This window comes from Channa argus, unplaced genomic scaffold (assembly GCF_033026475.1).
Source record: "Channa argus isolate prfri unplaced genomic scaffold, Channa argus male v1.0 Contig030, whole genome shotgun sequence".
Taxonomy (NCBI): Eukaryota; Metazoa; Chordata; class Actinopteri; order Anabantiformes; family Channidae; genus Channa; species Channa argus.
The window spans coordinates 255,186-281,397 of NW_027125249.1; the positions used below are offsets into that span (position 1 = coordinate 255,186).

Sequence of the window (26,212 nt, forward strand, 5' to 3'; positions counted from 1 at the left end):
TACAGATTTAATACTATTTACAAAATATACAATTTATAAACAAAACCACGGCACAAAACCTAACAATTCAAAAATGCTAAATAAGGTTTGGAAACCAAGAACAGCAAACAGGTGCTGATGCCAGAAAGAGCTTCGCTAGCTGTTGGGAACCGTACTTTTAAAACTCCAGGAAGTGTAGGATGGACCAATCAGCTTCCTGTACTGCCCCCCAATCCGGCCAATCAGGCAGGGCACCTATAAGAACAAGAAAATAAAAACAACACATATGGCCCGGACCGTAACATGGTCTATTAGTAATGAAGCACGATGGTTGACAAACCAATAAAGTAGCAAAACAGCAATGAAAGAACAAAATTTGATGAAAATATAGAACAATTTCTATGAATAAATAGGCAGTAACACCAGCTTGTGCTGCCCGTAAACCCAAGCAAAAAAGCTTACAGCACCTGGTATTCCCAGGCAGTCTTCCTACCAAGTACTAACCAGGCCCGGCTCTATTTGGCTGCCGAGATCGGACGAGATCGGGCGCTTAGAGAGCGGTGTGGCCGTAAGCTGCATTTGACATCATCAACAGCTCTTAAAAACGCTAGAGAAGCAGAATGCATGACACTTGCTAAGAAGAAGATAAATGTGGCAAAGTACAAAGTACTATAACTGTACTGGTCTGTTACGCCCCTGTCTAGGGGGTCAGGGTGCAACATACAAAGATAAATTAGCATGTTCCCTCTCCGATCCCCAAACCAAAATCCAGGATCGAGATGTTCCAACAGAATGATATTTATTTTAAACGAAAGAAAGTGTCAAACAAAACATGACACTACAACTCAGGGCGAACCAAGGCCAACATAATAAACAAAATAAGCCATTTCCCACAGAAAGTGCTAGCTAGCCTGATAGAAATAAACAAACCAAAAGACAGTCGCTAACCCTAACTCCCTAATGTGAAAACAGTCCAAAGAAAATGGCAGTTCACCCCTACAGATTTAATACTATTTACAAAATATACAATTTATAAACAAAACCACGGCACAAAACCTAACAATTCAAAAATGCTAAATAAGGTTTGGAAACCAAGAACAGCAAACAGGTGCTGATGCCAGAATAAGCCTCGCTAGCTGTTGGGAACCGTACTTTTAAAACTCCAGGAAGTGTAGGATGGACCAATCAGCTTCCTGTACTGCCCCCAAATCCGGCCAATCAGGCAGGGCACCTATAAGAACAAGAAAATAAAAACAACACATATGGCCAGGACCGTAACATGGTCTACTAGTAATGAAGCACGATGGTTGGCAAACCAATAAAGTAGCAAAACAGCAATGAAAGAACAAAATTTGATGAAAATATAGAACAATTTCTATGAATAAATAGGCAGTAACACCAGCTTGTGCTGCCCGTAAACCCAAGCAAAAAAGCTTACAGCACCTGGTATTCCCAGGCGGTCTTCCTACCAAGTACTAACCAGGCCCGGCTCTATTTGGCTGCCGAGATCGGACGAGATCGGGCGCTTAGAGAGCGGTGTGGCCGTAAGCTGCATTTGACATCATCAACAGCTCTTAAAAACGCTAGAGAAGCAGAATGCATGACACTTGCTAAGAAGAAGATAAATGTGGCAAAGTACAAAGTACTATAACTGTACTGGTCTGTTACGCCCCTGTCTAGGGGGTCAGGGTGAAACATACAAAGATAAATTTGCATGTTCCCTCTCCGATCCTCAAACCAAAATCCAGGATTGAGATGTTCCAACAGAATGATATTTATTTTAAACGAAAGAAAGTGTCAAACAAAACATGACACTACAACTCAGGGCGAACCAAGGCCAACATAATAAACAAAATAAGCCATTTCCCACAGAAAGTGCTAGCTAGCCTGATAGAAATAAACAAACCAAAAGATAGTCGCTAACCCTAACTCCCTAATGTGAAAACAAGAGAAAACAATCAAAAGAAAATGGCAGTCCACCCCTACAGATTTAATACTATTTACAAAATATACAATTTATAAACAAAACCACGGCACAAAACCTAACAATTCAAAAATGCTAAATAAGGTTTGGAAACCAAGAACAGCAAACAGGTGCTGATGCCAGAAAGAGCCTCGCTAGCTGTTGGGAACCGTACTTTTAAAACTCCAGGAAGTGTAGGATGGACCAATCAGCTTCCTGTACTGCCCCCCAATCCGGCCAATCAGGCAGGGCACCTATAAGAACAAGAAAATAAAAACAACACATATGGCCAGGACCGTAACATGGTCTACTAGTAATGAAGCACGATGGTTGGCAAACCAATAAAGTAGCAAAACAGCAATGAAAGAACAAAATTTGATGAAAATATAGAACAATTTCTATGAATAAATAGGCAGTAACACCAGCTTGTGCTGCCTGTAAACCAAAGCAAAAAAGCTTACAGCACCTGGTATTCCCAGGCGGTCTTCCTACCAAGTACTAACCAGGCCCGGCTCTATTTGGCTGCCGAGATCGGACGAGATCGGGCGCTTAGAGAGCGGTGTGGCCGTAAGCTGCATTTGACATTATCAACAGCTCTTAAAAACGCTAGAGAAGCAGAATGCATGACACTTGCTAAGAAGAAGATAAATGTGGCAAAGTACAAAGTACTATAACTGTACTGGTCTGTTACGCCCCTTTCTAGGGGGTCAAGGTGCAACATACAAAGATAAATTAGCATGTTCCCTCTCCGATCCCCAAACCAAAATCCAGGATTGAGATGTTCCAACAGAATGATATTTATTTTAAACGAAAGAAAGTGTCAAACAAAACATGACACTACAACTCAGGGCGAAACAAGGCCAACATAATAAACAAAATAAGCCATTTCCCACAGAAAGTGCTAGCTAGCCTGATAGAAAGAAACAAACCAAAAGACAGTCGCTAACCCTAACTCCCTAATGCGAAAACAAGAGAAAACAATCAAAAGAAAAATGGCAGTCCACCCCTACAGATTTAATACTATTTACAAAATATACAATTTATAAACAAAACCACGGCACAAAACCTAACAATTCAAAAATGCTAAATAAGGTTTGGAAACCAAGAACAGCAAACAGGTGCTGATGCCAGAAAGAGCCTCGCTAGCTGTTGGGAACCGTACTTTTAAAACTCCAGGAAGTGTAGGATGGACCAATCAGCTTCCTGTACTGCCCCCCAATCCGGCCAATCAGGCAGGGCACCTATAAGAACAAGAAAATAAAAACAACACATATGGCCAGGACCGTAACATGGTCTACTAGTAATGAAGCACGATGGTTGGCAAACCAATAAAGTAGAAAACAGCAATGAAAGAACAAAATTTGATGAAAATATAGAACAATTTCTATGAATAAATAGGCAGTAACACCAGCTTGTGCTGCCCGTAAACCCAAGCAAAAAAGCTTACAGCACCTGGTATTCCCAGGCGGTCTTCCTACCAAGTACTAACCAGGCCCGGCCGTATTTGGCTGCCGAGATCGGACGAGATCGGGCGCTTAGAGAGCGGTGTGGCCGTAACATGCATTTGATATCATCAACAGCTCTTAAAAACGCTAGAGAAGCAGAATGCATGACACTTGCTAAGAAGAAGATAAATGTGGCAAAGTACAAAGTACTATAACTGTACTGGTCTGTTACGCCCCTGTCTAGGGGGTCAGGGTGAAACATACAAAGATAAATTTGCATGTTCCCTCTCCGATCCCCAAACCAAAATCCAGGATTGAGATGTTCCAACAGAATGATATTTATTTTAAACGAAAGAAAGTGTCAAACAAAACATGACACTACAACTCAGGGCGAACCAAGGCCAACATAATAAACAAAATAAGCCATTTCCCACAGAAAGTGCTAGCTAGCCTGATAGAAATAAACAAACCAAAAGATAGTCGCTAACCCTAACTCCCTAATGTGAAAACAAGAGAAAACAATCAAAAGAAAATGGCAGTCCACCCCTACAGATTTAATACTATTTACAAAATATACAATTTATAAACAAAACCACGGCACAAAACCTAACAATTCAAAAATGATAAATAAGATTTGGAAACCAAGAACAGCAAACAGGTGCTGCTGCCAGAAAGAGCCTCGCTAGCTGTTGGGAACCGTACATTTAAAACTCCAGGAAGTGTAGGATGGACCAATCAGCTTCCTGTACTTCCCCCAAATCCGGCCAATCAGGCACGGCACCTATAAGAACAAGAAAATAAAAACAACACATATGGCCAGGACCGTAACATGGTCTACTAGTAATGAAGCACGATGGTTGACAAACCAATAAAGTAGCAAAACAGCAATGAAAGAACAAAATTTGATGAAAATATAGAACAATTTCTATGAATAAATAGGCAGTAACACCAGCTTGTGCTGCCCGTAAACCCAAGCAAAAAAGCTTACAGCACCTGGTATTCCCAGGCGGTCTTCCTACCAAGTACTAACCAGGCCCGGCCCTATTTGGCTGCCGAGATCGGACGAGATCGGGCGCTTAGAGAGCGGTGTGGTCGTAACATGCATTTGATATCATCAACAGCTCTTAAAAACGCTGGAGAAGCAGAATGCATGACACTTGCTAAGAAGAAGATAAATGTGTCAAAGTACAAAGTACTATAACTGTACTGGTCTGTTACGCCCCTTTCTAGGGGGTCAGGGTGCAACATACAAAGATAAATTAGCATGTTCCCTCTCCGATCCCCAAACCAAAATCCAGGATCGAGATGTTCCAACAGAATGATATTTATTTTAAACGAAAGAAAGTGTCAAACAAAACATGACACTACAACTCAGGGCGAACCAAGGCCAACATAATAAACAAAATAAGCCATTTCCCACAGAAAGTGCTAGCTAGCCTGATAGAAATAAACAAACCAAAAGACAGTCGCTAACCCTAACTCCCTAATGTGAAAACAGTCCAAAGAAAATGGCAGTTCACCCCTACAGATTTAATACTATTTACAAAATATACAATTTATAAACAAAACCACGGCACAAAACCTAACAATTCAAAAATGCTAAATAAGATTTGGAAACCAAGAACAGCAAACAGGTGCTGCTGCCAGAAAGAGCCTCGCTAGCTGTTGGGAACCGTACATTTAAAACTCCAGGAAGTGTAGGATGGACCAATCAGCTTCCTGTACTTCCCCCAAATCCGGCCAATCAGGCATGGCACCTATAAGAACAAGAAAATAAAAACAACACATATGGCCAGGACCGTAACATGGTCTACTAGTAATGAAGCACGATGGTTGACAAACCAATAAAGTAGCAAAACAGCAATGAAAGAACAAAATTTGATGAAAATATAGAACAATTTCTATGAATAAATAGGCAGTAACACCAGCTTGTGCTGCCCGTAAACCCAAGCAAAAAAGCTTACAGCACCTGGTATTCCCAGGCGGTCTTCCTACCAAGTACTAACCAGGCCCGGCCCTATTTGGCTGCCGAGATCGGACGAGATCGGGCGCTTAGAGAGCGGTGTGGCCGTAACATGCATTTGATATCATCAACAGCTCTTAAAAACGCTAGAGAAGCAGAATGCATGACACTTGCTAAGAAGAAGATAAATGTGGCAAAGTACAAAGTACTATAACTGTACTGGTCTGTTACGCCCCTGTCTAGGGGGTCAGGGTGAAACATACAAAGATAAATTTGCATGTTCCCTCTCCGATCCTCAAACCAAAATCCAGGATTGAGATGTTCCAACAGAATGATATTTATTTTAAACGAAAGAAAGTGTCAAACAAAACATGACACTACAACTCAGGGCGAACCAAGGCCAACATAATAAACAAAATAAGCCATTTCCCACAGAAAGTGCTAGCTAGCCTGATAGAAAGAAACAAACCAAAAGACAGTCGCTAACCCTAACTCCCTAATGCGAAAACAAGAGAAAACAATCAAAAGAAAAATGGCAGTCCACCCCTACAGATTTAATACTATTTACAAAATATACAATTTATAAACAAAACCACGGCACAAAACCTAACAATTCAAAAATGCTAAATAAGGTTTGGAAACCAAGAACAGCAAACAGGTGCTGCTGCCAGAAAGAGCCTCGCTAGCTGTTGGGAACCGTACTTTTAAAACTCCAGGAAGTGTAGGATGGACCAATCAGCTTCCTGTACTTCCCCCAAATCCGGCCAATCAGGCAGGGCACCTATAAGAACAAGAAAATAAAAACAACACATATGGCCAGGACCGTAACATGGTCTACTAGTAATGAAGCACGATGGTTGACAAACCAATAAAGTAGCAAAACAGCAATGAAAGAACAAAATTTGATGAAAATATAGAACAATTTCTATGAATAAATAGGCAGTAACACCAGCTTGTGCTGCCCGTAAACCCAAGCAAAAAAGCTTACAGCACCTGGTATTCCCAGGCGGTCTTCCTACCAAGTACTAACCAGGCCCGGCCCTATTTGGCTGCTGAGATCGGACGAGATCGGGTGCTCAGAGAGCGGTGTGGCCGTAAGTTGCATTTGACATCATCAACAGCTCTTAAAAACGCTGGAGAAGCAGAATGCATGACACTTGCTAAGAAGAAGATAAATGTGGCAAAGTACAAAGTACTATAACTGTACTGGTCTGTTACGCCCCTGTCTAGGGGGTCAGGGTGCAACATACAAAGATAAATTAGCATGTTCCCTCTCCGATCCCCAAACCAAAATCCAGAATCGAGATGTTCCAACAGAATGATATTTATTTTAAACGAAAGAAAGTGTCAAACAAAACATGACACTACAACTCAGGGCGAACCAAGGCCAACATAATAAACAAAATAAGCCATTTCCCACAGAAAGTGCTAGCTAGCCTGATAGAAAGAAACAAACCAAAAGATAGTCGCTAACCCTAACTCCCTAATGTGAAAACAAGAGAAAACAATCAAAAGAAAATGGCAGTCCACCCCTACAGATTTAATACTATTTACAAAATATACAATTTATAAACAAAACCACGGCACAAAACCTAACAATTCAAAAATGCTAAATAAGATTTGGAAACCAAGAACAGCAAACAGGTGCTGCTGCCAGAAAGAGCCTCGCTAGCTGTTGGGAACCGTACTTTTAAAACTCCAGGAAGTGTAGGATGGACCAATCAGCTTCCTGTACTTCCCCCAAATCCGGCCAATCAGGCAGGGCACCTATAAGAACAAGAAAATAAAAACAACACATATGGCCAGGACCGTAACATGGTCTACTAGTAATGAAGCACGATGGTTGACAAACCAATAAAGTAGCAAAACAGCAATGAAAGAACAAAATTTGATGAAAATATAGAACAATTTCTATGAATAAATAGGCAGTAACACCAGCTTGAGCTGCCCGTAAACCCAAGCAAAAAAGCTTACAGCACCTGGTATTCCCAGGCGGTCTTCCTACCAAGTACTAACCAGGCCCGGCCCTATTTGGCTGCCGAGATCGGACGAGATCGGGCGCTTAGAGAGCGGTGTGGCCGTAACATGCATTTGACATCATCAACAGCTCTTAAAAACGCTAGAGAAGCAGAATGCATGACACTTGCTAAGAAGAAGATAAATTTGGCAAAGTACAAAGTACTATAACTGTACTGGTCTGTTACGCCCCTGTCTAGGGGGTCAGGGTCAAACATACAAAGATAAATTTGCATGTTCCCTCTCCGATCCCCAAACCAAAATCCAGGATTGAGATGTTCCAACAGAATGATATTTATTTTAAACGAAAGAAAGTGTCAAACAAAACATGACACTACAACTCAGGGCGAACCAAGGCCAACATAATAAACAAAATAAGCCATTTCCCACAGAAAGTGCTAGCTAGCCTGATAGAAATAAACAAACCAAAAGATAGTCGCTAACCCTAACTCCCTAATGTGAAAACAAGAGAAAACAATCAAAAGAAAATGGCAGTCCACCCCTACAGATTTAATACTATTTACAAAATATACAATTTATAAACAAAACCACGGCACAAAACCTAACAATTCAAAAATGCTAAATAAGATTTGGAAACCAAGAACAGCAAACAGGTGCTGCTGCCAGAAAGAGCCTCGCTAGCTGTTGGGAACCGTACATTTAAAACTCCAGGAAGTGTAGGATGGACCAATCAGCTTCCTGTACTTCCCCCAAATCCGGCCAATCAGGCACGGCACCTATAAGAACAAGAAAATAAAAACAACACATATGGCCAGGACCGTAACATGGTCTACTAGTAATGAAGCACGATGGTTGACAAACCAATAAAGTAGCAAAACAGCAATGAAAGAACAAAATTTGATGAAAATATAGAACAATTTCTATGAATAAATAGGCAGTAACACCAGCTTGAGCTGCCCGTAAACCCAAGCAAAAAAGCTTACAGCACCTGGTATTCCCAGGCGGTCTTCCTACCAAGTACTAACCAGGCCCGGCCCTATTTGGCTGCCGAGATCGGACGAAATCGGGCGCTTAGAGAGCGGTGTGGCCGTAACATGCATTTGATATCATCAACAGCTCTTAAAAACGCTAGAGAAGCAGAATGCATGACACTTGCTAAGAAGAAGATAAATGTGGCAAAGTACAAAGTACTATAACTGTACTGGTCTGTTACGCCCCTGTCTAGGGGGTCAGGGTGAAACATACAAAGATAAATTTGCATGTTCCCTCTCCGATCCCCAAACCAAAATCCAGGATTGAGATGTTCCAACAGAATGATATTTATTTTAAACGAAAGAAAGTGTCAAACAAAACATGACACTACAACTCAGGGCGAACCAAGGCCAACATAATAAACAAAATAAGCCATTTCCCACAGAAAGTGCTAGCTAGCCTGATAGAAAGAAACAAACCAAAAGACAGTCGCTAACCCTAACTCCCTAATGCGAAAACAAGAGAAAACAATCAAAAGAAAAATGGCAGTCCACCCCTACAGATTTAATACTATTTACAAAATATACAATTTACAAACAAAACCACGGCACAAACCTAACAATTCAAAAATGCTAAATAAGGTTTGGAAACCAAGAACAGCAAACAGGTGCTGCTGCCAGAAAGAGCCTCGCTAGCTGTTGGGAACCGTACTTTTAAAACTCCAGGAAGTGTAGGATGGACCAATCAGCTTCCTGTACTTCCCCAAATCCGGCCAATCAGGCAGGGCACCTATAAGAACAATAAAATAAAAACAACACATATGGCCAGGACCGTAACATGGTCTACTAGTAATGAAGCACGATGGTTGACAAACCAATAAAGTAGCAAAACAGCAATGAAAGAACAAAATTTGATGAAAATATAGAACAATTTCTATGAATAAATAGGCAGTAACACCAGCTTGTGCTGCCCGTAAACCCAAGCAAAAAAGCTTACAGCACCTGGTATTCCCAGGCGGTCTTCCTACCAAGTACTAACCAGGCCCGGCCCTATTTGGCTGCTGAGATCGGACGAGATCGGGCGCTCAGAGAGCGGTGTGGCCGTAAGCTGCATTTGACATCATCAACAGCTCTTAAAAACGCTGGAGAAGCAGAATGCATGACACTTGCTAAGAAGAAGATAAATGTGGCAAAGTACAAAGTACTATAACTGTACTGGTCTGTTACGCCCCTGTCTAGGGGGTCAGGGTGAAACATACAAAGATAAATTTGCATGTTCCCTCTCCGATCCTCAAACCAAAATCCAGGATTGAGATGTTCCAACAGAATGATATTTATTTTAAACGAAAGAAAGTGTCAAACAAAACATGACACTACAACTCAGGGCGAACCAAGGCCAACATAATAAACAAAATAAGCCATTTCCCACAGAAAGTGCTAGCTAGCCTGATAGAAATAAACAAACCAAAAGATAGTCGCTAACCCTAACTCCCTAATGTGAAAACAAGAGAAAACAATCAAAAGAAAATGGCAGTCCACCCCTACAGATTTAATACTATTTACAAAATATACAATTTATAAACAAAACCACGGCACAAAACCTAACAATTCAAAACTGCTAAATAAGATTTGGAAACCAAGAACAGCAAACAGGTGCTGCTGCCAGAAAGAGCCTCGCTAGCTGTTGGGAACCGTACTTTTAAAACTCCAGGAAGTGTAGGATGGACCAATCAGCTTCCTGTACTTCCCCCAAATCCGGCCAATCAGGCAGGGCACCTATAAGAACAAGAAAATAAAAACAACACATATGGCCAGGACCGTAACATGGTCTACTAGTAATGAAGCACGATGGTTGACAAACCAATAAAGTAGCAAAACAGCAATGAAAGAACAAAATTTGATGAAAATATAGAACAATTTCTATGAATAAATAGGCAGTAACACCAGCTTGAGCTGCCCGTAAACCCAAGCAAAAAAGCTTACAGCACCTGGTATTCCCAGGCGGTCTTCCTACCAAGTACTAACCAGGCCCGGCCCTATTTGGCTGCCGAGATCGGACGAGATCGGGCGCTTAGAGAGCGGTGTGGCCGTAACATGCATTTGACATCATCAACAGCTCTTAAAAACGCTAGAGAAGCAGAATGCATGACACTTGCTAAGAAGAAGATAAATGTGGCAAAGTACAAAGTACTATAACTGTACTGGTCTGTTACGCCCCTGTCTAGGGGGTCAGGGTGAAACATACAAAGATAAATTTGCATGTTCCCTCTCCGATCCCCAAACCAAAATCCAGGATTGAGATGTTCCAACAGAATGATATTTATTTTAAACGAAAGAAAGTGTCAAACAAAACATGACACTACAACTCAGGGCGAACCAAGGCCAACATAATAAACAAAATAAGCCATTTCCCACAGAAAGTGCTAGCTAGCCTGATAGAAATAAACAAACCAAAAGATAGTCGCTAACCCTAACTCCCTAATGTGAAAACAAGAGAAAACAATCAAAAGAAAATGGCAGTCCACCCCTACAGATTTAATACTATTTACAAAATATACAATTTATAAACAAAACCACGGCACAAAACCTAACAATTCAAAAATGCTAAATAAGATTTGGAAACCAAGAACAGCAAACAGGTGCTGCTGCCAGAAAGAGCCTCGCTAGCTGTTGGGAACCGTACATTTAAAACTCCAGGAAGTGTAGGATGGACCAATCAGCTTCCTGTACTTCCCCCAAATCCGGCCAATCAGGCACGGCACCTATAAGAACAAGAAAATAAAAACAACACATATGGCCAGGACCGTAACATGGTCTACTAGTAATGAAGCACGATGGTTGACAAACCAATAAAGTAGCAAAACAGCAATGAAAGAACAAAATTTGATGAAAATATAGAACAATTTCTATGAATAAATAGGCAGTAACACCAGCTTGAGCTGCCCGTAAACCCAAGCAAAAAAGCTTACAGCACCTGGTATTCCCAGGCGGTCTTCCTACCAAGTACTAACCAGGCCCGGCCCTATTTGGCTGCCGAGATCGGACGAAATCGGGCGCTTAGAGAGCGGTGTGGCCGTAACATGCATTTGATATCATCAACAGCTCTTAAAAACGCTAGAGAAGCAGAATGCATGACACTTGCTAAGAAGAAGATAAATGTGGCAAAGTACAAAGTACTATAACTGTACTGGTCTGTTACGCCCCTGTCTAGGGGGTCAGGGTGAAACATACAAAGATAAATTTGCATGTTCCCTCTCCGATCCCCAAACCAAAATCCAGGATTGAGATGTTCCAACAGAATGATATTTATTTTAAACGAAAGAAAGTGTCAAACAAAACATGACACTACAACTCAGGGCGAACCAAGGCCAACATAATAAACAAAATAAGCCATTTCCCACAGAAAGTGCTAGCTAGCCTGATAGAAAGAAACAAACCAAAAGACAGTCGCTAACCCTAACTCCCTAATGCGAAAACAAGAGAAAACAATCAAAAGAAAAATGGCAGTCCACCCCTACAGATTTAATACTATTTACAAAATATACAATTTACAAACAAAACCACGGCACAAACCTAACAATTCAAAAATGCTAAATAAGGTTTGGAAACCAAGAACAGCAAACAGGTGCTGCTGCCAGAAAGAGCCTCGCTAGCTGTTGGGAACCGTACTTTTAAAACTCCAGGAAGTGTAGGATGGACCAATCAGCTTCCTGTACTTCCCCAAATCCGGCCAATCAGGCAGGGCACCTATAAGAACAATAAAATAAAAACAACACATATGGCCAGGACCGTAACATGGTCTACTAGTAATGAAGCACGATGGTTGACAAACCAATAAAGTAGCAAAACAGCAATGAAAGAACAAAATTTGATGAAAATATAGAACAATTTCTATGAATAAATAGGCAGTAACACCAGCTTGTGCTGCCCGTAAACCCAAGCAAAAAAGCTTACAGCACCTGGTATTCCCAGGCGGTCTTCCTACCAAGTACTAACCAGGCCCGGCCCTATTTGGCTGCTGAGATCGGACGAGATCGGGCGCTCAGAGAGCGGTGTGGCCGTAAGCTGCATTTGACATCATCAACAGCTCTTAAAAACGCTGGAGAAGCAGAATGCATGACACTTGCTAAGAAGAAGATAAATGTGGCAAAGTACAAAGTACTATAACTGTACTGGTCTGTTACGCCCCTGTCTAGGGGGTCAGGGTGAAACATACAAAGATAAATTTGCATGTTCCCTCTCCGATCCTCAAACCAAAATCCAGGATTGAGATGTTCCAACAGAATGATATTTATTTTAAACGAAAGAAAGTGTCAAACAAAACATGACACTACAACTCAGGGCGAACCAAGGCCAACATAATAAACAAAATAAGCCATTTCCCACAGAAAGTGCTAGCTAGCCTGATAGAAATAAACAAACCAAAAGATAGTCGCTAACCCTAACTCCCTAATGTGAAAACAAGAGAAAACAATCAAAAGAAAATGGCAGTCCACCCCTACAGATTTAATACTATTTACAAAATATACAATTTATAAACAAAACCACGGCACAAAACCTAACAATTCAAAACTGCTAAATAAGATTTGGAAACCAAGAACAGCAAACAGGTGCTGCTGCCAGAAAGAGCCTCGCTAGCTGTTGGGAACCGTACTTTTAAAACTCCAGGAAGTGTAGGATGGACCAATCAGCTTCCTGTACTTCCCCCAAATCCGGCCAATCAGGCAGGGCACCTATAAGAACAAGAAAATAAAAACAACACATATGGCCAGGACCGTAACATGGTCTACTAGTAATGAAGCACGATGGTTGACAAACCAATAAAGTAGCAAAACAGCAATGAAAGAACAAAATTTGATGAAAATATAGAACAATTTCTATGAATAAATAGGCAGTAACACCAGCTTGAGCTGCCCGTAAACCCAAGCAAAAAAGCTTACAGCACCTGGTATTCCCAGGCGGTCTTCCTACCAAGTCCTAACCAGGCCCGGCCCTATTTGGCTGCCGAGATCGGACGAGATCGGGCGCTTAGAGAGCGGTGTGGCCGTAACATGCATTTGACATCATCAACAGCTCTTAAAAACGCTAGAGAAGCAGAATGCATGACACTTGCTAAGAAGAAGATAAATGTGGCAAAGTACAAAGTACTATAACTGTACTGGTCTGTTACGCCCCTGTCTAGGGGGTCAGGGTGAAACATACAAAGATAAATTTGCATGTTCCCTCTCCGATCCCCAAACCAAAATCCAGGATTGAGATGTTCCAACAGAATGATATTTATTTTAAACGAAAGAAAGTGTCAAACAAAACATGACACTACAACTCAGGGCGAACCAAGGCCAACATAATAAACAAAATAAGCCATTTCCCACAGAAAGTGCTAGCTAGCCTGATAGAAATAAACAAACCAAAAGACAGTCGCTAACCCTAACTCCCTAATGTGAAAACAAGAGAAAACAATCAAAAGAAAAATGGCAGTCCACCCCTACAGATTTAATACTATTTACAAAATATACAATTTATAAACAAAACCACGGCACAAAACCTAACAATTCAAAAATGCTAAATAAGGTTTGGAAACCAAGAACAGCAAACAGGTGCTGATGCCAGAAAGAGCCTCGCTAGCTGTTGGGAACCATACTTTTAAAACTCCAGGAAGTGTAGGATGGACCAATCAGCTTCCTGTACTGCCCCCCAATCCAGCCAATCAGGCAGGGCACCTATAAGAACAAGAAAATAAAAACAACACATATGGCCAGGACCGTAACATGGTCTACTAGTAATGAAGCACGATGGTTGGCAAACCAATAAAGTAGCAAAACAGCAATGAAAGAACAAAATTTGATGAAAATATAGAACAATTTCTATGAATAAATAGGCAGTAACACCAGCTTGTGCTGCCCGTAAACCCAAGCAAAAAAGCTTACAGCACCTGGTATTCCCAGGCGGTCTTCCTACCAAGTACTAACCAGGCCCGGCTCTATTTGGCTGCCGAGATCGGACGAGATCGGGCGCTTAGAGAGCGGTGTGGCCGTAAGCTGCATTTGATATCATCAACAGCTCTTAAAAACGCTGGAGAAGCAGAATGCATGACACTTGCTAAGAAGAAGATAAATGTGGCAAAGTACAAAGTACTATAACTGTACTGGTCTGTTACGCCCCTGTCTAGGGGGTCAGGGTGAAACATACAAAGATAAATTTGCATGTTCCCTCTCCGATCCCCAAACCAAAATCCAGGATCGAGATGTTCCAACAGAATGATATTTATTTTAAACGAAAGAAAGTGTCAAACAAAACATGACACTACAACTCAGGGCGAACCAAGGCCAACATAATAAACAAAAAAAGCCATTTCCCACAGAAAGTGCTAGCTAGCCTGATAGAAAGAAACAAACCAAAAGACAGTCGCTAACCCTAACTCCCTAATGCGAAAACAAGAGAAAACAATCAAAAGAAAAATGGCAGTCCACCCCTACAGATTTAATACTATTTACAAAATATACAATTTATAAACAAAATCACGGCACAAAACCTAACAATTCAAAAATGCTAAATAAGGTTTGGAAACCAAGAACAGCAAACAGGTGCTGCTGCCAGAAAGAGCCTCGCTAGCTGTTGGGAACCGTACTTTTAAAACTCCAGGAAGTGTAGGATTGACCAATCAGCTTCCTGTACTTCCCCCAAATCCGGCCAATCAGGCAGGGCACCTATAAGAACAAGAAAATAAAAACAACACATATGGCCAGGACCGTAACATGGTCTACTAGTAATGAAGCACGATGGTTGACAAACCAATAAAGTAGCAAAACAGCAATGAAAGAACAAAATTTGATGAAAATATAGAACAATTTCTATGAATAAATAGGCAGTAACACCAGCTTGTGCTGCCCGTAAACCCAAGCAAAAAAGCTTACAGCACCTGGTATTCCCAGGCGGTCTTCCTACCAAGTACTAACCAGGCCCGGCCGTATTTGGCTGCCGAGATCGGACGAGATCGGGCGCTCAGAGAGCGGTGTGGCCGGAAGCTGCATTTGACATCATCAACAGCTCTTAAAAACGCTGGAGAAGCAGAATGCATGACACTTGCTAAGAAGAAGATAAATGTGGCAAAGTACAAAGTACTATAACTGTACTGGTCTGTTACGCCCCTGTCTAGGGGGTCAGGGTGCAACATACAAAGATAAATTAGCATGTTCCCTCTCCGATCCCCAAACCAAAATCCAGAATCGAGATGTTCCAACAGAATGATATTTATTTTAAACGAAAGAAAGTGTCAAACAAAACATGACACTACAACTCAGGGCGAACCAAGGCCAACATAATAAACAAAATAAGCCATTTCCCACAGAAAGTGCTAGCTAGCCTGATAGAAATAAACAAACCAAAAGATAGTCGCTAACCCTAACTCCCTATAATGTGAAAACAAGAGAAAACAATCAAAAGAAAAATGGCAGTCCACCCCTACAGATTTAATACTATTTACAAAATATACAATTTATAAACAAAACCACGGCACAAAACCTAACAATTCAAAAATGCTAAATAAGATTTGGAAACTAAGAACAGCAAACAGGTGCTGCTGCCAGAAAGAGCCTCGCTAGCTGTTGGGAACCGTACTTTTAAAACTCCAGGAAGTGTAGGATGGACCAATCAGCTTCCTGTACTTCCCCCAAATCCGGCCAATCAGGCAGGGCACCTATAAGAACAAGAAAATAAAAACAACACATATGGCCAGGACCGTAACATGGTCTACTAGTAATGAAGCACGATGGTTGACAAACCAATAAAGTAGCAAAACAGCAATGAAAGAACAAAATTTGATGAAAATATAGAACAATTTCTATGAATAAATAGGCAGTAACACCAGCTTGAGCTGCCCGTAAACCCAAGCAAAAAAGCTTACAGCACCTGGTATTCCCAGGCGGTCTTCCTACCAAGTACTAACCAGGCCCGGCTCTATTTGGCTGCCGAGATCGGACGAGATCGGGCGCTTAGAGAGCGGTGTGGCCGTAAGCTGCATTTGACATTATCAACAGCTCTTAAAAACGCTAGAGAAGCAGAATGCATGACACTTGCTAAGAAGAAGATAAATGTGGCAAAGTACAAAGTACTATAACTGTACTGGTCTGTTAAGCCCCTGTCTAGGGGGTCAGGGTGAAACATACAAAGATAAATTTGCATGTTCCCTCTCCGATCCTCAAACCAAAATCCAGGATTGAGATGTTCCAACAGAATGATATTTATTTTAAACGAAAGAAAGTGTCAAACAAAACATGACACTACAACTCAGGGCGAACCAAGGCCAACATAATAAACAAAATAAGCCATTTCCCACAGAAAGTGCTAGCTAGCCTGATAGAAATAAACAAACCAAAAGATAGTCGCTAACCCTAACTCCCTAATGTGAAAACAAGAGAAAACAATCAAAAGAAAATGGCAGTCCACCCCTACAGATTTAATACTATTTACAAAATATACAATTTATAAACAAAACCACGGCACAAAACCTAACAATTCAAAAATGCTAAATAAGATTTGGAAACCAAGAACAGCAAACAGGTGCTGCTGCCAGAAAGAGCCTCGCTAGCTGTTGGGAACCGTACTTTTAAAACTCCAGGAAGTGTAGGATGGACCAATCAGCTTCCTGTACTTCCCCCAAATCCGGCCAATCAGGCAGGGCACCTATAAGAACAAGAAAATAAAAACAACACATATGGCCAGGACCGTAACATGGTCTACTAGTAATGAAGCACGATGGTTGACAAACCAATAAAGTAGCAAAACAGCAATGAAAGAACAAAATTTGATGAAAATATAGAACAATTTCTATGAATAAATAGGCAGTAACACCAGCTTGAGCTGCCCGTAAACCCAAGCAAAAAAGCTTACAGCACCTGGTATTCCCAGGCGGTCTTCCTACCAAGTACTAACCAGGCCCGGCCCTATTTGGCTGCCGAGATCGGACGAGATCGGGCGCTTAGAGAGCGGTGTGGCCGTAACATGCATTTGACATCATCAACAGCTCTTAAAAACGCTAGAGAAGCAGAATGCATGACACTTGCTAAGAAGAAGATAAATGTGGCAAAGTACAAAGTACTATAACTGTACTGGTCTGTTACGCCCCTGTCTAGGGGGTCAGGGTGAAACATACAAAGATAAATTTGCATGTTCCCTCTCCGATCCCCAAACCAAAATCCAGGATTGAGATGTTCCAACAGAATGATATTTATTTTAAACGAAAGAAAGTGTCAAACAAAACATGACACTACAACTCAGGGCGAACCAAGGCCAACATAATAAACAAAATAAGCCATTTCCCACAGAAAGTGCTAGCTAGCCTGATAGAAAGAAACAAACCAAAAGACAGTCGCTAACCCTAACTCCCTAATGTGAAAACAGTCCAAAGAAAATGGCAGTTCACCCCTACAGATTTAATACTATTTACAAAATATACAATTTATAAACAAAACCACGGCACAAAACCTAACAATTCAAAAATGCTAAATAAGGTTTGGAAACCAAGAACAGCAAACAGGTGCTGATGCCAGAAAGAGCCTCGCTAGCTGTTGGGAACCATACTTTTAAAACTCCAGGAAGTGTAGGATGGACCAATCAGCTTCCTGTACTGCCCCCCAATCCAGCCAATCAGGCAGGGCACCTATAAGAACAAGAAAATAAAAACAACACATATGGCCAGGACCGTAACATGGTCTACTAGTAATGAAGCACGATGGTTGGCAAACCAATAAAGTAGCAAAACAGCAATGAAAGAACAAAATTTGATGAAAATATAGAACAATTTCTATGAATAAATAGGCAGTAACACCAGCTTGTGCTGCCCGTAAACCCAAGCAAAAAAGCTTACAGCACCTGGTATTCCCAGGCGGTCTTCCTACCAAGTACTAACCAGGCCCGGCTCTATTTGGCTGTCGAGATCGGACGAGATCGGGCGCTTAGAGAGCGGTGTGGCCGTAAGCTGCATTTGATATCATCAACAGCTCTTAAAAACGCTGGAGAAGCAGAATGCATGACACTTGCTAAGAAGAAAATAAATGTGGCAAAGTACAAAGTACTGTAACTGTACTGGTCTGTTACGCCCCTGTCTAGGGGGTCAGGGTGAAACATACAAAGATAAATTTGCATGTTCCCTCTCCGATCCCCAAACCAAAATCCAGGATCGAGATGTTCCAACAGAATGATATTTATTTTAAACGAAAGAAAGTGTCAAACAAAACATGACACTACAACTCAGGGCGAACCAAGGCCAACATAATAAACAAAATAAGCCATTTCCCACAGAAAGTGCTAGCTAGCCTGATAGAAAGAAACAAACCAAAAGACAGTCGCTAACCCTAACTCCCTAATGCGAAAACAAGAGAAAACAATCAAAAGAAAAATGGCAGTCCACCCGTACAGATTTAATACTATTTACAAAATATACAATTTATAAACAAAACCACGGCACAAAACCTAACAATTCAAAAATGCTAAATAAGGTTTGGAAACCAAGAACAGCAAACAGGTGCTGATGCCAGAAAGAGCCTCGCTAGCTGTTGGGAACCGTACTTTTAAAACTCCAGCAAGTGTAGGATTGACCAATCAGCTTCCTGTACTGCCCCCCAATCCGGCCAATCAGGCAGGGCACCTATAAGAACAAGAAAATAAAAACAACACATATGGCCAGGACCGTAACATGGTCTACTAGTAATGAAGCACGATGGTTGGCAAACCAATAAAGTAGCAAAACAGCAATGAAAGAACAAAATTTGATGAAAATATAGAACAATTTCTATGAATAAATAGGCAGTAACACCAGCTTGTGCTGCCTGTAAACCCAAGCAAAAAAGCTTACAGCACCTGGTATTCCCAGGCGGTCTTCCTACCAAGTACTAACCAGGCCCGGCTCTATTTGGCTGCCGAGATCGGACGAGATCGGGCGCTTAGAGAGTGGTGTGGCCGTAAGCTGCATTTGACATTATCAACAGCTCTTAAAAACGCTAGAGAAGCAGAATGCATGACACTTGCTAAGAAGATAAATGTGGCAAAGTACAAAGTACTATAACTGTACTGGTCTGTTACGCCCCTGTCTAGGGGGTCAGGGTGAAACATACAAAGATAAATTTGCATGTTCCCTCTCCGATCCTCAAACCAAAATCCAGGATTGAGATGTTCCAACAGAATGATATTTATTTTAAACGAAAGAAAGTGTCAAACAAAACATGACACTACAACTCAGGGCGAACCAAGGCCAACATAATAAACAAAATAAGCCATTTCCCACAGAAAGTGCTAGCTAGCCTGATAGAAATAAACAAACCAAAAGATAGTCGCTAACCCTAACTCTCTAATGTGAAAACAAGAGAAAACAATCAAAAGAAAATGGCAGTCCACCCCTACAGATTTAATACTATTTACAAAATATACAATTTATAAACAAAACCACGGCACAAAACCTAACAATTCAAAAATGCTAAATAAGATTTGGAAACCAATAACAGCAAACAGGTGCTGCTGCCAGAAAGAGCCTCGCTAGCTGTTGGGAACCGTACTTTTAAAACTCCAGGAAGTGTAGGATGGACCAATCAGCTTCCTGTACTTCCCCCAAATCCGGCCAATCAGGCAGGGCACCTATAAGAACAAGAAAATAAAAACAACACATATGGCCAGGACCGTAACATGGTCTACTAGTAATGAAGCACGATGGTTGGCAAACCAATAAAGTAGCAAAACAGCAATGAAAGAACAAAATTTGATGAAAATATAGAACAATTTCTATGAATAAATAGGCAGTAACACCAGCTTGAGCTGCCCGTAAACCCAAGCAAAAAAGCTTACAGCACCTGGTATTCCCAGGCGGTCTTCCTACCAAGTACTAACCAGGCCCGGCCCTATTTGGCTGCCGAGATCGGACGAGATCGGGCGCTCAGAGAGCGGTGTGGCCGTAACATGCATTTGACATCATCAACAGCTCTTAAAAACGCTAGAGAAGCAGAATGCATGACACTTGCTAAGAAGAAGATAAATGTGGCAAAGTACAAAGTACTATAACTGTACTGGTCTGTTACGCCCCTGTCTAGGGGGTCAGGGTGAAACATACAAAGATAAATTTGCATGTTCCCTCTCCGATCCCCAAACCAAAATCCAGGATTGAGATGTTCCAACAGAATGATATTTATTTTAAACGAAAGAAAGTGTCAAACAAAACATGACACTACAACTCAGGGCGAACCAAGGCCAACATAATAAACAAAATAAGCCATTTCCCACAGAAAGTGCTAGCTAGCCTGATAGAAAGAAACAAACCAAAAGACAGTCGCTAACCCTAACTCCCTAATGTGAAAACAAGAGAAAACAATCAAAAGAAAAATGGCAGTCCACCCCTACAGATTTAATACTATTTACAAAATATACAATTTATAAACAAAACCACGGCACAAAACCTAACAATTCAAAAATGCTAAATAAGGTTTGGAAACCAAGAACAGCAAACAGGTGCTGATGCCAGAAAGAGCCTCGCTAGCTGTTGGGAACCATACTTTTAAAACTCCAGGAAGTGTAGGATGGACCAATCAGCTTCCTGTACTGCCCCCCAATCCAGCCAATCAGGCAGGGCACCTATAAGAACAAGAAAATAAAAACAACACATATGGCCAGGACCGTAACATGGTCTACTAGTAATGAAGCACGATGGTTGGCAAACCAATAAAGTAGCAAAACAGCAATGAAAGAACAAAATTTGATGAAAATATAGAACAATTTCTATGAATAAATAGGCAGTAACACCAGCTTGTGCTGCCCGTAAACCCAAGCAAAAAAGCTTACAGCACCTGGTATTCCCAGGCGGTCTTCCTACCAAGTACTAACCAGGCCCGGCTCTATTTGGCTGCCGAGATCGGACGAGATCGGGCGCTTAGAGAGCGGTGTGGCCGTAAGCTGCATTTGATATCATCAACAGCTCTTAAAAACGCTGGAGAAGCAGAATGCATGACACTTGCTAAGAAGAAGATAAATGTGGCAAAGTACAAAGTACTATAACTGTACTGGTCTGTTACGCCCCTTTCTAGGGGGTCAGGGTGCAACATACAAAGATAAATTAGCATGTTCCCTCTCCGATCCCCAAACCAAAATCCAGGATCGAGATGTTCCAACAGAATGATATTTATTTTAAACGAAAGAAAGTGTCAAACAAAACATGACACTACAACTCAGGGCGAACCAAGGCCAACATAATAAACAAAATAAGCCATTTCCCACAGAAAGTGCTAGCTAGCCTGATAGAAATAAACAAACCAAAAGACAGTCGCTAACCCTAACTCCCTAATGTGAAAACAGTCCAAAGAAAATGGCAGTTCACCCCTACAGATTTAATACTATTTACAAAATATACAATTTATAAACAAAACCACGGCACAAAACCTAACAATTCAAAAATGCTAAATAAGGTTTGGAAACCAAGAACAGCAAACAGGTGCTGATGCCAGAAAGAGCCTCGCTAGCTGTTGGGAACCGTACTTTTAAAACTCCAGGAAGTGTAGGATGGACCAATCAGCTTCCTGTACTGCCCCCCAATCCGGCCAATCAGGCAGGGCACCTATAAGAACAAGAAAATAAAAACAACACATATGGCCAGGACCGTAACATGGTCTACTAGTAATGAAGCACGATGGTTGGCAAACCAATATAGTAGCAAAACAGCAATGAAAGAACAAAATTTGATGAAAATATAGAACAATTTCTATGAATAAATAGGCAGTAACACCAGCTTGTGCTGCCTGTAAACCCAAGCAAAAAAGCTTACAGCACCTGGTATTCCCAGGCGGTCTTCCTACCAAGTACTAACCAGGCCCGGCTCTATTTGGCTGCCGAGATCGGACGAGATCGGGCGCTTACAGAGCGGTGTGGCCGTAAGCTGCATTTGACATTATCAACAGCTCTTAAAAACGCTAGAGAAGCAGAATGCATGACACTTGCTAAGAAGAAGATAAATGTGGCAAAGTACAAAGTACTATAACTGTACTGGTCTGTTACGCCCCTGTCTAGGGGGTCAGGGTGAAACATACAAAGATAAATTCGCATGTTCCCTCTCCGATCCTCAAACCAAAATCCAGGATTGAGATGTTCCAACAGAATGATATTTATTTTAAACGAAAGAAAGTGTCAAACAAAACATGACACTACAACTCAGGGCGAACCAAGGCCAACATAATAAACAAAATAAGCCATTTCCCACAGAAAGTGCTAGCTAGCCTGATAGAAATAAAAAAACCAAAAGATAGTCGCTAACCCTAACTCCCTAATGTGAAAACAAGAGAAAACAATCAAAAGAAAATGGCAGTCCACCCCTAAAGATTTAATACTATTTACAAAATATACAATTTATAAACAAAACCACGGCACAAAACCTAACAATTCAAAAATGCTAAATAAGATTTGGAAACCAAGAACAGCAAACAGGTGCTGCTGCCAGAAAGAGCCTCGCTAGCTGTTGGGAACCGTACTTTTAAAACTCCAGGAAGTGTAGGATGGACCAATCAGCTTCCTGTACTGCCCCCCAATCCAGCCAATCAGGCAGGGCACCTATAAGAACAAGAAAATAAAAACAACACATATGGCCAGGACCGTAACATGGTCTACTAGTAATGAAGCACGATGGTTGGCAAACCAATAAAGTAGCAAAACAGCAATGAAAGAACAAAATTTGATGAAAATATAGAACAATTTCTATGAATAAATAGGCAGTAACACCAGCTTGTGCTGCCCGTAAACCCAAGCAAAAAAGCTTACAGCACCTGGTATTCCCAGGCGGTCTTCCTACCAAGTACTAACCAGGCCCGGCTCTATTTGGCTGCCGAGATCGGACGAGATCGGGCGCTTAGAGAGCGGTGTGGCCGTAAGCTGCATTTGATATCATCAACAGCTCTTAAAAACGCTGGAGAAGCAGAATGCATGACACTTGCTAAGAAGAAGATAAATGTGGCAAAGTACAAAGTACTATAACTGTACTGGTCTGTTACGCCCCTTTCTAGGGGGTCAGGGTGCAACATACAAAGATAAATTAGCATGTTCCCTCTCCGATCCCCAAACCAAAATCCAGGATCGAGATGTTCCAACAGAATGATATTTATTTTAAACGAAAGAAAGTGTCAAACAAAACATGACACTACAACTCAGGGCGAACCAAGGCCAACATAATACACAAAATAAGCCATTTCCCACAGAAAGTGCTAGCTAGCCTGATAGAAATAAACAAACCAAAAGACAGTCGCTAACCCTAACTCCCTAATGTGAAAACAGTCCAAAGAAAATGGCAGTTCACCCCTACAGATTTAATACTATTTACAAAATATACAATTTATAAACAAAACCACGGCACAAAACCTAACAATTCAAAAATGCTAAATAAGGTTTGGAAACCAAGAACAGCAAACAGGTGCTGATGCCAGAAAGAGCCTCGCTAGCTGTTGGGAACCGTACTTTTAAAACTCCAGGAAGTGTAGGATGGACCAATCAGCTTCCTGTACTGCTCCCCAATCCGGCCAATCAGGCAGGGCACCTATAAGAACAATAAAATAAAAACAACACATATGGCCAGGACCGTAACATGGTCTACTAGTAATGAAGCACGATGGTTGGCAAACCAATAAAGTAGCAAAACAGCAATGAAAGAACAAAATTTGATGAAAATATAGAACAATTTCTATGAATAAATAGGCAGTAACACCAGCTTGTGCTGCCTGTAAACCCAAGCAAAAAAGCTTACAGCACCTGGTATTCCCAGGCGGTCTTCCTACCAAGTACTAACCAGGCCCGGCTCTATTTGGCTGCCGAGATCGGACGAGATCGGGCGCTTACAGAGCGGTGTGGCCGTAAGCTGCATTTGACATTATTAAAAGCTCTTAAAAACGCTAGAGAAGCAGAATGCATGACACTTGCTAAGAAGAAGATAAATGTGGCAAAGTACAAAGTACTATAACTGTACTGGTCTGTTACGCCCCTGTCTAGGGGGTCAGGGTGAAACATAAAAAGATAAATTTGCATGTTCCCTCTCCGATCCTCAAACCAAAATCCAGGATTGAGATGTTCCAACAGAATGATATTTATTTTAAACGAAAGAAAGTGTCAAACAAAACATGACACTACAACTCAGGGCGAACCAAGGCCAACATAATAAACAAAATAAGCCATTTCCCACAGAAAGTGCTAGCTAGCCTGATAGAAATAAACAAACCAAAAGATAGTCGCTAACCCTAACTCCCTAATGTGAAAACAAGAGAAAACAATCAAAAGAAAATGGCAGTCCACCCCTACAGATTTAATACTATTTACAAAATATACAATTTATAAACAAAACCACGGCACAAAACCTAACAATTCAAAAATGCTAAATAAGATTTGGAAACCAAGAACAGCAAACAGGTGCTGCTGCCAGAAAGAGCCTCGCTAGCTGTTGGGAACCGTACTTTTAAAACTCCAGGAAGTGTAGGATGGACCAATCAGCTTCCTGTACTGCCCCCCAATCCAGCCAATCAGGCAGGGCACCTATAAGAACAAGAAAATAAAAACAACACATATGGCCAGGACCGTAACATGGTCTACTAGTAATGAAGCACGATGGTTGGCAAACCAATAAAGTAGCAAAACAGCAATGAAAGAACAAAATTTGATGAAAATATAGAACAATTTCTATGAATAAATAGGCAGTAACACCAGCTTGTGCTGCCCGTAAACCCAAGCAAAAAAGCTTACAGCACCTGGTATTCCCAGGCGGTCTTCCTACCAAGTACTAACCAGGCCCGGCTCTATTTGGCTGCCGAGATCGGACGAGATCGGGCGCTTAGAGAGCGGTGTGGCCGTAAGCTGCATTTAATATCTTCAACAGCTCTTAAAAACGCTGGAGAAGCAGAATGCATGACACTTGCTAAGAAGAAGATAAATGTGGCAAAGTACAAAGTACTATAACTGTACTGGTCTGTTACGCCCCTTTCTAGGGGGTCAGGGTGCAACATACAAAGATAAATTAGCATGTTCCCTCTCCGATCCCCAAACCAAAATCCAGGATCGAGATGTTCCAACAGAATGATATTTATTTTAAACGAAAGAAAGTGTCAAACAAAACATGACACTACAACTCAGGGCGAACCAAGGCCAACATAATACACAAAATAAGCAATTTCCCACAGAAAGTGCTGGCTAGCCTGATAGAAATAAACAAACCAAAAGACAGTCGCTAACCCTAACTCCCTAATGTGAAAACAGTCCAAAGAAAATGGCAGTTCACCCCTACAGATTTAATACTATTTACAAAATATACAATTTATAAACAAAACCACGGCACAAAACCTAACAATTCAAAAATGCTAAATAAGGTTTGGAAACCAAGAACAGCAAACAGGTGCTGATGCCAGAAAGAGCCTCGCTAGCTGTTGGGAACCGTACTTTTAAAACTCCAGGAAGTGTAGGATGGACCAATCAGCTTCCTGTACTGCCCCCCAATCCGGCCAATCAGGCAGGGCACCTATAAGAACAAGAAAATAAAAACAACACATATGGCCAGGACCGTAACATGGTCTACTAGTAATGAAGCACGATGGTTGACAAACCAATAAAGTAGCAAAACAGCAATGAAAGAACAAAATTTGATGAAAATATAGAACAATTTCTATGAATAAATAGGCAGTAACACCAGCTTGTGCTGCCTGTAAACCCAAGCAAAAAAAGCTTACAGCACCTGGTATTCCCAGGCGGTCTTCCTACCAAGTACTAACCAGGCCCGGCTCTATTTGGCTGCCGAGATCGGACGAGATCGGGCGCTTACAGAGCGGTGTGGCCGTAAGGTACATTTGACATTATCAACAGCTCTTAAAAACGCTAGAGAAGCAGAATGCATGACACTTGCTAAGAAGAAGATAAATGT

The 26,212-nt window shown here is 41.3% G+C and overlaps 2 non-coding genes and 25 pseudogenes across 2 annotated transcripts; all 27 read right to left on the bottom strand.

The window, feature by feature from the left end:
- Nucleotides 1–434: 434 nt before the first annotated feature.
- Nucleotides 435–553, bottom strand: LOC137116002 (5S ribosomal RNA; annotated as a pseudogene).
- Nucleotides 554–1,410: 857 nt separating this feature from the next.
- Nucleotides 1,411–1,529, bottom strand: LOC137115870 (5S ribosomal RNA; annotated as a pseudogene).
- An 867-nt stretch (nucleotides 1,530–2,396) lies between these two features.
- Nucleotides 2,397–2,515, bottom strand: LOC137115871 (5S ribosomal RNA; annotated as a pseudogene).
- Nucleotides 2,516–3,382: 867 nt separating this feature from the next.
- Nucleotides 3,383–3,501, bottom strand: LOC137116286 (5S ribosomal RNA; annotated as a pseudogene).
- An 867-nt stretch (nucleotides 3,502–4,368) lies between these two features.
- On the bottom strand, nucleotides 4,369–4,487 carry LOC137116283 (5S ribosomal RNA; annotated as a pseudogene).
- An 857-nt stretch (nucleotides 4,488–5,344) lies between these two features.
- On the bottom strand, nucleotides 5,345–5,463 carry LOC137116160 (5S ribosomal RNA; annotated as a pseudogene).
- Nucleotides 5,464–6,331: 868 nt separating this feature from the next.
- On the bottom strand, nucleotides 6,332–6,450 carry LOC137116243 (5S ribosomal RNA; annotated as a pseudogene).
- An 867-nt stretch (nucleotides 6,451–7,317) lies between these two features.
- Nucleotides 7,318–7,436, bottom strand: LOC137116161 (5S ribosomal RNA; annotated as a pseudogene).
- Nucleotides 7,437–8,303: 867 nt separating this feature from the next.
- Nucleotides 8,304–8,422, bottom strand: LOC137116276 (5S ribosomal RNA; annotated as a pseudogene).
- An 866-nt stretch (nucleotides 8,423–9,288) lies between these two features.
- LOC137116215 (5S ribosomal RNA) lies at nucleotides 9,289–9,407 on the bottom strand (annotated as a pseudogene).
- An 867-nt stretch (nucleotides 9,408–10,274) lies between these two features.
- Nucleotides 10,275–10,393, bottom strand: LOC137116162 (5S ribosomal RNA; annotated as a pseudogene).
- Nucleotides 10,394–11,260: 867 nt separating this feature from the next.
- LOC137116277 (5S ribosomal RNA) lies at nucleotides 11,261–11,379 on the bottom strand (annotated as a pseudogene).
- Nucleotides 11,380–12,245: 866 nt separating this feature from the next.
- On the bottom strand, nucleotides 12,246–12,364 carry LOC137116216 (5S ribosomal RNA; annotated as a pseudogene).
- An 867-nt stretch (nucleotides 12,365–13,231) lies between these two features.
- LOC137116325 (5S ribosomal RNA) lies at nucleotides 13,232–13,350 on the bottom strand (annotated as a pseudogene).
- An 868-nt stretch (nucleotides 13,351–14,218) lies between these two features.
- Nucleotides 14,219–14,337, bottom strand: LOC137115872 (5S ribosomal RNA; annotated as a pseudogene).
- Nucleotides 14,338–15,205: 868 nt separating this feature from the next.
- Nucleotides 15,206–15,324, bottom strand: LOC137116303 (5S ribosomal RNA; annotated as a pseudogene).
- Nucleotides 15,325–16,194: 870 nt separating this feature from the next.
- Nucleotides 16,195–16,313, bottom strand: LOC137115873 (5S ribosomal RNA; annotated as a pseudogene).
- Nucleotides 16,314–17,180: 867 nt separating this feature from the next.
- On the bottom strand, nucleotides 17,181–17,299 carry LOC137116163 (5S ribosomal RNA; annotated as a pseudogene).
- An 857-nt stretch (nucleotides 17,300–18,156) lies between these two features.
- LOC137116006 (5S ribosomal RNA) lies at nucleotides 18,157–18,275 on the bottom strand (annotated as a pseudogene).
- An 868-nt stretch (nucleotides 18,276–19,143) lies between these two features.
- Nucleotides 19,144–19,262, bottom strand: LOC137116124 (5S ribosomal RNA; annotated as a pseudogene).
- An 864-nt stretch (nucleotides 19,263–20,126) lies between these two features.
- On the bottom strand, nucleotides 20,127–20,245 carry LOC137116259 (5S ribosomal RNA; annotated as a pseudogene).
- An 868-nt stretch (nucleotides 20,246–21,113) lies between these two features.
- On the bottom strand, nucleotides 21,114–21,232 carry LOC137115874 (5S ribosomal RNA; annotated as a pseudogene).
- Nucleotides 21,233–22,089: 857 nt separating this feature from the next.
- LOC137115909 (5S ribosomal RNA) lies at nucleotides 22,090–22,208 on the bottom strand. The gene has a single exon (XR_010913566.1). It is a non-coding gene; the product is annotated as a 5S ribosomal RNA (ribosomal RNA).
- An 867-nt stretch (nucleotides 22,209–23,075) lies between these two features.
- On the bottom strand, nucleotides 23,076–23,194 carry LOC137115875 (5S ribosomal RNA; annotated as a pseudogene).
- An 857-nt stretch (nucleotides 23,195–24,051) lies between these two features.
- Nucleotides 24,052–24,170, bottom strand: LOC137115920 (5S ribosomal RNA). The gene has a single exon (XR_010913567.1). It is a non-coding gene; the product is annotated as a 5S ribosomal RNA (ribosomal RNA).
- Nucleotides 24,171–25,037: 867 nt separating this feature from the next.
- Nucleotides 25,038–25,156, bottom strand: LOC137115877 (5S ribosomal RNA; annotated as a pseudogene).
- Nucleotides 25,157–26,014: 858 nt separating this feature from the next.
- LOC137115984 (5S ribosomal RNA) lies at nucleotides 26,015–26,133 on the bottom strand (annotated as a pseudogene).
- Nucleotides 26,134–26,212: the final 79 nt, after the last annotated feature.